Raw genomic sequence first — 12,500 nt, 5'->3', positions numbered from 1 at the left:
ACTACTATTACTACTACTACTTCTAGTCCTACTACTACCACCACCACCACTACTATTACTACTACTACTACTACAATTGCTACTACTAGTTGTAGTCCTACTATTACCACCACCACCAGTACTACTACTACTACCACCACCGCCACCACCACCGCCACTACTACTATTACTACTACCACCACCATTACTACTAATACTACTATTACTACTACTACTACCACCACCACCACTACTATTGCTACTAATACTACTACTACCACTACCACCACTACTATTACTACTACTACTATCACCACCACCACTACTACCACCACCACCACCACTACTACTACTATTACTACTACTACTTCTAGTCCTACTACTACTACCACCACCACCACTACTATTACTACTACTACTACAATTGCTACTACTACTTGTAGTCCTACTATTACCACCACCACCAGTACTACTACTACTACCACCACCGCCACCACCACCACCACTACTACTACTACTACTACGGCAACTACTACTGCATCAAGTAATGCTGTGTGTATAGCCAGCCGGCTACATATGCGCCGTTATGTCAACAACGGAATATAAACAACAACTGCCGTGTGTTGCCACAACCAGAATACATAACAACTCACGCACAACAGGGGGTACTTCCATAGGAGCCTGACCCCCTTTTGCTAGTAATAGGTACCAAGTCTCCCCTCCAAATCGCAGATTACCGCCGCCAGAAAAGAAGGACACGTTGGATAAACGCTGTTTGATGTATTTTTTACCATATGGGATGGTCACGGCTTGAGTATATTGGATGATCGGTGAGCCGGTCTCGGTTGACTCAGGGTTAAATAACTGCGTGACAACAGCGATAAGAACAACAACAACAACAGTAAAGGAAACAATATTACTATGTTACAAACTGTAACCACCACCACCACAACTACCACCACTACCGTCACGGAAACCACCATTTCTACTACTGCCCAAACATTACGAATGTAACTACAACATCTACTACAGCCACAACTAACAGTCACCACTACCACACATACAACACTGTTATTAGTACTTTGTGTATTTTTTATTGTAACTACTCCGCAGCGACCACAAAATACTGTCGCCTCTACAACGATTCTCACTGCTGTCATCGTAAACACTGTCCAATCAGCGCCGTTATAGCGACAACAATCGCCAGCGTTACAATAAAAACTACCACCGCCATCATCACCATCACCACTAGTACCGCCACCAGCACTACAGCCACCACCACACCACCACCACCACCACCATTACCACCACTACCGCTACCAGCACCATAACTACCACCACCTCCAGCACCACCACTTCCACCAACCACACCTCCACCACCTCCACCAACACCGCTACCAGCACCAAAACTACCAGCACCACCACCCACACCTCCATCACAACCACCACCACCACCACTACTAGCACCAAAACTAGCACCACCATCACTACTACCACCACCACCATCACCATCACAACCACCACCACCACCACCATCACAACCGCCGCCATCACCAACACCACAACCACCACTACCACCACCACTACCACCACCACAACCAGCACCACAACCGCCATCACCAACAACAACAACAACACTACCACCAACACCATCATCCCAATCACGACCATCAGCAGCACCAGCACCACTACCACCAATATTACTACTACCACCACCATTACCATCACCACCAACACTACCAATACCACAGCCACCACCACCTCCACCACCACAAGAAACCCTTCTACAACCATTACCACTACAACCTCTACTTCTAGACTTCTACCACCACCACAACCATCATCACAACCACCACCGCTACCTTTGCTCAACAAAGCACCACCACCAGAATCATTAACACCACCACTAGCACCTTACCACCAGCACCACCATCCACACGCACAATCTACTAGCACAACTACCACGGCAACAACAACCACTACGACCACCAAATTTCCCCACCACCACCACCACTACCAGCACTGCGATAACCATCACCCCCGCCGCAAACATCCACCACTACACCCATAAGCATCGACCACCATCATTAGCATCACCGCAGCAACCACCATCATTACCACCGACACCACCACCGTCCATACCATCGGCCACCGCCAATAACAACAACAACAATTGCAACAACAAACACCGTCTACCTCCGCCCACTACCAACACAAACATCACCGCGATGGCTACCACCACCACCACCACACAAAACAAACAACACCAAGACAACCTCCAGATATGACCACCACTGCCCTATCTCCATAGCAACAACCACCGCCACTACATCACAACAACATCAATACCATGCCCTGCACGTTATATTACGTACCATGTCAAAAGTGTAACGGTGTCAGGAAGCCGGTGAGGCTGCTAGAAACAACAGCTAAATACGGTTTTCTTCAACCGTAATTTGTTTTGACAGCCAGGGAAAGACACACGTACCACTAAATATACGGGATGGCCATATCTAGAGTAAACTTGATAATGGGTCTCCTGGATCAGGGCTGACGTAAGGTTAAACACCGAAAACAACAACAATATCAAGAAAAACAAGGCATACAGTCAGCGCTTTGAAGACACACATTTTGCTCGAAACAGCAGCCAGATATCCCTTAATTTACACAAAAAAACCCCCAAAAGTTAAAGGTGATATTAGATAATATAGACCTGGATAAAACCTCAATGTCGGAATGGTCACGGAAGTAACAGATATGATCATAGTTATACTCAGTGATGGTTTTCTCAGGGCTAAACAACAGCCACCACATAATCATCTCCTCCACCGCACCGACTGTTTAGTTAATCCATCGTTGCTTTAATCACGATAATTAATAATTTCTATAAATTTTGAGGTACGGCAACATAATTAGAGGAGGAGGAGGAGGAGGAGTATAATCGATTGTATCGATCCAGGTGTTTGATTTGTTCTTTAATTAATCGAACGCAGAGAGATGATGAAAGGTAAAAGTTAACCTTAGCGGGGTTCGAACCCGGAACGCGAACGAGAACAGCTGTTGCTGAACAGCACGCGGCGTTTTGTCCGACGCTGTAACGGTTCTCCTACTGCGCCGCCTTGTATGTCTGTAATTAGAAACAACAGCACCAGTCGCTACAACAGTGCTTGTACTGTTACTACAAGCAGATCAACCAATGCTACAACACAAGCATTTTTCTGCAATCAGAATGAAGATATCCGCCCTCTCCCATGCAATAAATAAAAGCACTGAACCGACCAAATAACTCCCATTAGCGCAATAGTACAGCGTCTACCAAGTTTACCTACCGCACCACGGCACACCACGGGATCGAACCTTTCACCTAACAGTTTATAACTTTTCGGCGGCGCGAGTACAAAAAAAAAAAAACATTCGCAGTACTGACATCATTGACTGAGAGACAATCAGAGGCATCACAGTTGCCAACGGCAACACGGGCCACCGCTGTCGTCGACGTCGCCGACGTCACCGAGGTCGCTACCACCACTAGCGCCTCCACCTCCACTGCTGTTCACATCGCCGGTACTATTACAAACTGCACGTGAACTCGAGGATACAAAAGAATAATAAAAACAAACATCAACGCAATTTTTAAAACAACATATAACACTCGAACAGAAGCGAGCCGCCCCCAACAGAAGCGATCAGACGTGCGCTAAATACATACATACATACACACATACATAGACGCTTACATCTCTGGTATATATATATATATATATATATATACTTAAGTACATACAACACGCACGCACACAATCACACACACACAAACGCAGATACACATTTGTTTACATATAAACATATATAAAACCTCTCTCTCTCTTTCTCCCTATATATAAACACAGACACACACACACACACACACACACCACACACATATATATATATATATATTATATATATATATATATATATATTTATATATAGCCATCCAACCATACGCACGCGTATATAAACATATATACGCATATATTTCTACACATACATACCTACATACATATATCTATCTATATATATATCTATTTATATATATCTATATCTATCTATATCTATCGATCTATCTATACCTATCGATCTATCTATATCTATCTATCTATATATATCTATTTATCTATATATATCTATATCATCTATATATATCTATCTATCTATATATATATATATATATCTTTCTATCTATATCTATCTATCTATCTTTCTATCTATATCTTTCTATCTCTATCTATCTATCTATCTATCTATCTATATATATATATACATATATACATACATGTACGTACGTGCATAGTATACAAACATACATTCAAACACATGCGCACACAGACTGACACACACACCCTCCTCATATATACATGCACGCACACACATATGGACATACACACACACAAACACACACATGTATGTGAACAATAAGTTTGCATAATTATATAATTATATACGCACGTATGCATGTCTACATGTCTGTATGTAGATCCAGCAAAACGCCACACGGGGTATTGATGCTATAACACTGCTTGGATGAGATAGCGGATAAACACATGTACAGACAGAACCATGGAAATCAGTTGAAAGACTTTCAACTGCCGAGTATTCACTTGATATTTCTCTTAATCATAAACATTTGAACAATATACGTAGCTGCAATATACACGCACGTATCTGTATGTGTGTGGGTATATATACGGACTGTTGTGTATAAACGGTGTACGTGTCAAGAAATCGATAACAAGGTAAGACACTTCAAAGTTTTCATAAACTTATGATTGGAAATCTCTCTCGCTTCAATATTTTATTTCTTTTTCTCTTTGAGGTGTAAATACGATTGTAATACATGTATATATATATATATATATATATGTGTGTGTGTGTGTGTGTGTGTGTGGTGTGTGTGTGTGTGTGTGTGTGTGTGTGGATGAATGTGAGTGTGTTTGTGTATGCATGCATGTATGTGCTGATGTGTCCGCGTGTTTCCGTGTGTCAGTGTGTCCGTGTAACTGTGAGTAATATAAAATTAATATGAAGTTTAAAATTTTATATACACATTTATGTATGAATGAATATGTATTTGCATCCATTTATATATATATATATATAAATTAAAGTGTATATAATATAAACGGAATGTAAACATTTATGTAGATAGATGCATATACAAAAAAAAATTATAAAAATTTACACATCCATTTACTATACACGCGAACACACTAACACAAACATATACAAATATTTATCAGTCTCTCTCTCTTTGTCTCTTTCTCTACCTCTCGCTCTCTCTCTCTCTCTCTGGCTCTCACTCTGTCTTTGTCTCTCTCACTGTCTCTATCTGTCTGTCTTTCTCTCTCTCTTTCTATATATGTGTATGTATGTATATGTGTGCATGCATATAAGTATATGCATATATATACATACATACACAAACACAAACATTAACATACACACACACACATATATATATGTATATATGTGTGTATATATGTATATATATATATGTGTGTATATATATGTATATATATATATATAAAACAATATATACATCCACGCACACACAGACACATACATACAGACTCACACACACACACACACACAATACATGCATATATCGCTTTTGTGGAATTGGTTCTGCGAAGTACATATACATTTTCAACTATAAATATAAGAATGTAAATATTGCTTTGGGAAAACCCCTTCTGGAGAGAAAACTTCAAAGGCAGTCCGTCGGACTCGAACCCACATCTCTTGTAAATATGACAATTATTCTACCATTGGGTGTATGAGTACCTGTGAGTTAGTCTGGAAAAATGTACAGTTAGTATATAAGAATCCTTGGGTTCTGTCATATGGTATTGTTTTTTTTTTTTTATGCGTCCTTTTCAAGCCCAGCCAGGTGTCATGGGCCCGGATTCCCGGTTTCTATGGCGTATGTGTTCCCCCTGCCCCAACTGGACAGGACGCCAGTCCATCGCAGCGTTACTCAAAAAACAGGAAGAAAGAGTGAGAGAAAGTTGGGGCAAAAGAGTATAATAGGAGTCGCCACCACCCCCTGCTGGACCGTCGTGGAGCTTTAGATGTTTTCGCTCAATAAACACACAACGTCCAGTCTGGGTATCGAAACCGCGATCCTCCGACCGCGAGTCCGCTGTCCTAACCACTGGGCCATTGCACCTCCACTTATTGCATGGTGTTCTCAATAACTTATTTTTCTGTTCCATATTTGAGAGATGAGGAAATATGTACATTATTTACATGATTTACATTATTTACATTCGACGGATATTTGTCCTCATCTTGTTGTTAATCTTGTTTGGTGTTAACAACAAACAAGATGAGGACAAATATCTGCCGAATGTAAATAATGTAAATAATGTGTTATTTTTCTATAGCGCCGCGCCGACACTTGTCTTACGGCCGCACTTCTACAGAATGGAAATGTATCAAAGTCTACCGAACGTATTGTACCTGTACTTCAAAGGCCGGCACGCGGTGTTACGTAACTTCTACCTGTGAATCACGATAACGGTATAAGTAACTGAGGTGTACTCGGGTACTTCAATGCTGATGTTCTGATTTCGGAGGGGACTTAAACGAACCATAATCACTATAAAAACTTTTTGTAGGTGTGTGTCTATGTTTGTGAGTGTGTCTGTTTGTGAGAGAGTGCGTGTATATTTGTGTCTGTATTAGTCTCCTACCGATGCTTTACAACCGGTGTTGGCGTGTTTACGTTCCCGTAATTCAACAGTGCGGTAAAACAGTCCGATTGAATAAGGACCAGGCTTAAATAGAAATTAAGTACTGGGGTCAATTAGTTCGACTAAAATTCCTCGAAGTGGTGCCCCAGCGTGGCCGCAGTTTAATTCCGTCGCCTGTTTTACACACACATGGATATACATAAACATATACATACATAGATACACACATACGAATATTCATACATACACACACACATACTAACGTACATATATTCATACATATACACACATTCATGCATGCCTATATATCTAGATAGATACATGCATACACATTCTTTTCTACTCTAGGCACAAGGCCCGAATTTTGGGGGAGGGGGTCCAGTCTACTAGATCGATCCCAGTACGCAACCGGTACTTAATTTATCGACTCCAAAAGGATGAAAGGCAGCATTAACCTCGGCGGAATTTGAACTCAGAACGTAAAGACAGACGAAATACCTATTTCTTTCCTATCCACAAGGTGATAAACACAGAGGGGACAAACAAGGACAGAAAAACGGATTAAGTCGATTACATCGACCCCAGTGTGTAACTGGTACTTAATTTATCGATCCCGAAAGGATGAAAGGCAAAGTGGACCTCTGCGGAATTTGAACTCAGAACACAGCGGTAGACGCAATATCACTAAGCATGTCGCCCGGCGACATGCATATGTATTACCTTACATACATGCTTAGATATATACATATGCACGCATACGGGGACAGGTATACACAGACAACGTTATATGTAAACATTGTATATATTCAGGCAAGCATGGCGTCGTAACCACGTGGCCTGAGGTTCAGTTCCGCTACATGGCATTTACATGGAGTCACATGTAGTACAATGCCTTGTGAGTGATTGTCAAACAGAATGGGAATCGGTCGTAGGTGCGCGATGAGCGGGTATGTCTTTTTACGCGGTGTATGTGTGCGGATAACGTACAGGGTGTGTTTGAAGAATTTGCTTCAGAACCGTATAATTTCGGGTGGTATAACTGGCCATAACAAAGTGCAAAGCATAACAAAGTGTGTGCGTGCGTGTGTGTGTGTCTGCACACAGCTATACGTATATTCATACAAACACACATATACGAACACATATGTAGATACATGAACGCTTTTACATATACACAGTACACCGACACTAACACACATATATGTATGTGTGCGTATATATATATATATATATATATATATATATATATATATATATATATATATATATATTATGTGTATGAATGTATATAGATCGTTAGCTCCTACACGCATTTTTTTCTCTCCTTGTTCCTCTCCTTGTTTTTTTTCTGTGTAATTTTCTGATGAAGAGCGTAGACTCGAAACATAAATGACTTTTTCTATTGCTATTCCTGAGCGCATATACTAATACATTTGTTTGTTTGTACTCCACCTGTCTTCGGTTTTTGTTTATTTTCGTAAACTTTCCCGTTATATAAATATACAGACACACAACTGGGTCTCTTTCTCTCTCTCACTCATTCTTTCACTCTGTGTATGTGTGCGTGTGTGTGTGTGTGTTTATACGTAAGTGTGCGTGTGAGTTTTTATGTTTGGCCGTAAAGTATTCACTGACGGTTTGGTTGTATTCCTGTTAGCTGATCGAAAGCCCGAGAAGTCAAGTCTTACAAAACTTTTTTAAAAAACCAAAAATTTAAAATAAAAAACCAAAACAAACAAAATCACTGGGTTCGATATATTGAACTAAACCGATCCAGAGATTAGTTCGGTGTCACGACAGGAAAAAGGTCGTAGTCCAATGACTGAAACAAGCAAAGAGGCAAAACGACACACACACACATACACACATACAGATATACACATATTCAAACACACGCACACACATACACACACATATATACACACGCACACATTTACACACACACATTTACACACACACATTTACACACACATATGCACCCACGCACAAATACACATACATACACATGCATGCACACACGCACACGCATGCACACAAACAAACACGCATATATATGTGTACTGTGACTGTGTATCTATTTCAGTTTCTACCTGTCAGTCTGTCTATCTATCTATTTGTGTGTTTAGCCCTGTGTGGCCATAATAAAAATCTATCTATCTATCTATCTATCTATCTATCTATCTATCTATCTATCTATCTATATCTATCTATCTATCTATCTATCTATCTATCTATCTATCTATCTTTTTCATCTATCTATCTATCTATCTATTTTTTCTTCTATCTATCTATCTATCTATCTATCTATCTATCTATCTATCTATCTATCTATATATATATATATATATATATATATATATATATATATATATATATATATATATCTCATGATAGATCGTTAGCTACTACACACATTTTTTTCTCTCCTTGTTTTTTCTGTGTGTCGAAGAGCGTAGGCTCGAAACGTAAAAGACTTTTTCTATTCCTGAGCGCTATATTAATATATTCGTTTTTTTATACACCACCTGCCTTCGTCTTTTGTTTATTTTCGTAAACTTTCCCTTTATATATATATATTTATCTATCTATCTATCTATCTATCTATCTATCTATAGTCAGTCTGTCTATCTATCTATCTGACTATCTCTCTATCTATTTATCTCTATCTCTCCATCAGTCTGTCCGTCTGTGTGTCTATCTATCTATCTATCTATCTATCTAAATTTATTATATATATTCCTACCTAAATATGATTGCTTGCAGCGTCCTTAAAACTGACAATGGCGTCGGTATCTAGTGTCCCATAAAGGCAGCAGTCCGCGAAGAATTGAAATAAAGAAACAATAAAAGAACTTAAATATTATATTCTTCCATACATAAAAACCATAACATATTGCGGAAGTTTATCCTATACGTGTTAGCGTGTGCGTGTGCGTGTGCGTGTGTGTGTGTTTCATTGTGTATGGTCTTCTCAGACCACTGCGTGACAACAGGTATTAGTTTCTTTACGTTCCTGTAAAATAGCGGTTCGGCAAAACGAGACCGATAAAATAAGTACCGCAGTTACAGAAACAAAGTACCGGTATTGCTTGGTTTGTTTACCAAAATCCCTTCACGGTTGTGCCCCAGATTGGCTGCAGTCTAATGACTCCAACAAGTAACGGACATAAGATTTTCAAAATTGCCCACCCCCCAGCCTCTAATCTGCCACAATACTTCCAAATCTTTCAGAATTGCAAAAGAGGGATATACAAAGAAATCAATAAATTTATCACCACAGTGGCTGTGTGGTAAGTAGCTTGCTAACCAACCACATGGTTCCAGGTTCAGTCCCACTGCGTGGCATCTTGGGCAAGTGTCTTCTGCTATAGCCCCGGGCCGACCAATGCCTTGTGAGTGGATTTGGTAGACGGAAACTGAAAGAAGCCTGTCGTATATATGTATATATATATATATATATATGTGTGTGTTTGTGTGTCTGTGTTTGTCCCCCTAGCATTGCTTGACAACCGATGCTGGTGTGTTTACGTCCCCGTCACTTAGCGGTTTGGCAAAAAGAGACCGATAGAATAAGTACTGGGCTTACAAAGAATAAGTCCCGGGGTCGATTTGCTCGACTAAAGGCGGTGCTCCAGCATGGCCGCAGTCAAATGACTGAAACAAGTAAAAGAGTAAAAGAGTAAAGAGTAAAAGAGACAAGCGAACGCAGCTAACGAAAAACATATGCGTATTTATAGTTATACGAGCAAATCGCCCCACGTCCGATGGACGGTGCTGAGATATAAACCAAATTATATATATAAACCAAATTTTCTCAAAACAACTTGTCCGACCGTCCCATAGGCCTTCCCTTTGAGAAACACTGATTTAACCTAATTTGAGACACCAGCAAAAGAAGAAATGAACATAGACTTTTTTCTGTTCCAAAGAAAAACGATTTTATTCACACAAATATGCAACTGAAGAGTTTAAAGTACGAGTAATGACTGGAAGAACACAAACATGGTTTAAACAGTAAGCTTGGCAGGAAAGAAACGTGCCTTTGGCAGTACAAAAACAACAAAAAATGAAAGGTGCAGTTATGTACAGGTTGACGGAAGAAGAGCAGGACAAAAACGGCTTTATCGATCGTATTCTCACCTGGAATCGATTTTTGTAATTTTTTCATGACTTATACACGCCCTGATACCATCGGTATCTACATATCAAATTTGAGCGCAATTGGATGGAGGATGCCCGAGAACCGAGAAGACAGACAGACAGACAGAATGGATTTTATATATATATATATATAATTAAATGAAATAAATGTTCCTTCTTGAGCCATGCCAGGACCTTAAGGCCGGTTTCCCGTTTTCAGAGGCGTAGAAATTCCCCACCTGGACGGGACGCCGGTCCGTCGCAGGATTACTCACTTTTGCCAGCTGAGTGGACTGGAGCAACGTGAAAATGAAGTGTTTTGCTCAAGAACACAACGCGTCGCCCGGTCCAGGAATCGAAACCACAACCTTACGATCAGGAGTTCAACACCCTAACCACAAAGCCACGCGACTCCACACACACACACACACACATACACACACGCACACGCACACATACATACAAAGCCATATATTAAAGTCGAGAAGGTATATTAAAATCTAGGTGTAATTATCAATGTAAATGTGAAAGCAGCCTGTTTATTATTAAATACGACAGTATAAGACGTTTATGTGATTTGAAACTTCTGAACCAAATTTTGAATGGATCTTAATTGTTCATTACTAAATGAAATTAATCATTTTTCTCCATGATTTATATCTTTACGAATATAGAGGCGCAGGAGTGGCTGTGTGGTAAGTAGCTCGCATACCAACCACATGGTTCCGGATTCAGTTCCATTGCGTGGCACCTTGGGCAAATATCTTCTAGTATACCCTCGGGCCGCTCAAAGCCTTCTGAGTGGAATTGCTAGACGGAAACTGAAAGAGGCCCGCCGTATATATGTGTATATATATATATATATATATTTATATATATATATATATGTATGTGTTTGTGTGTCTGTGTTCGTCTTAACCAACATCGCTTGACAACCGATGCTGGTGTAACCTAGCTGTTCGGCAAAAGAACCGATAGAATAAGTACGAGGCTTACGAAGAATAAGTCCTTGGGGTCGATATGCTCAACTAAAGGCGGTGCTCCAGCATACCCACAGTCAAGACTGAAAAAAGTGATAGTAAAAGAGTAAGATATATATACACACACAAACACAGATAGTCGCACATAGCGAGAGAGAGAGAGAGAATGAGAGAAGGATAGAAGTACTTAAAAAGGTCTGGACTTCCGTCGCTTACGACGACAGAAGTTGCAGTAGATGCGATCAACGGAACAGCCTGTTCCTGAAATTAATGGTTGAACACGTCGAAGATGCACGTATCCTAAACAAAGTTCTTCAGGAGATTTGACGTGACAAAGGTGTCAAGGCTGGTTCTTTGAGTTAGAGGTGCAATCCAATTTTGCTAGCTGAGTGGCCTGCAGCAATGACAAATAAAACGTTTTGCTCAAGGACGGAACGCATCTCCGAATTTCGAACTCACCACCTTACGATTCTGAGACAAGTACCCTAACCACATAGCCACGCGCCTTCTGTATATGTTGTTATATCTATAATACTCATGAGGTTGCATTCACAAGCTATGTAAAATGGATATCGGAAATATGTAATGCATATATATATATATATTATATATATATATATATATATAATATATATATATATATCTACACACACACACACATATATAT

General features: G+C 40.0%; 1 long non-coding RNA gene across 1 annotated transcript in view; it reads left to right on the top strand.

Moving 5' to 3' along the window:
* Positions 1-4,372: 4,372 nt before the first annotated feature.
* Positions 4,373-12,500, top strand: part of LOC118766900 — a 526,709-nt gene continuing 518,581 nt past the window's right edge. The window contains exon 1 of the long non-coding RNA XR_005002809.1: positions 4,373-4,754. This is a non-coding gene — a long non-coding RNA (uncharacterized LOC118766900). The remainder of the gene's footprint in view (positions 4,755-12,500) is intronic.

Source organism: Octopus sinensis, linkage group LG18 (assembly GCF_006345805.1).
Source record: "Octopus sinensis linkage group LG18, ASM634580v1, whole genome shotgun sequence".
NCBI classification, from domain to species: domain Eukaryota; kingdom Metazoa; phylum Mollusca; class Cephalopoda; order Octopoda; family Octopodidae; genus Octopus; species Octopus sinensis.
The sequence above is the reverse complement of the archived record's forward strand: the minus strand, read 5'-3'. Positions and strand labels throughout refer to the sequence as shown.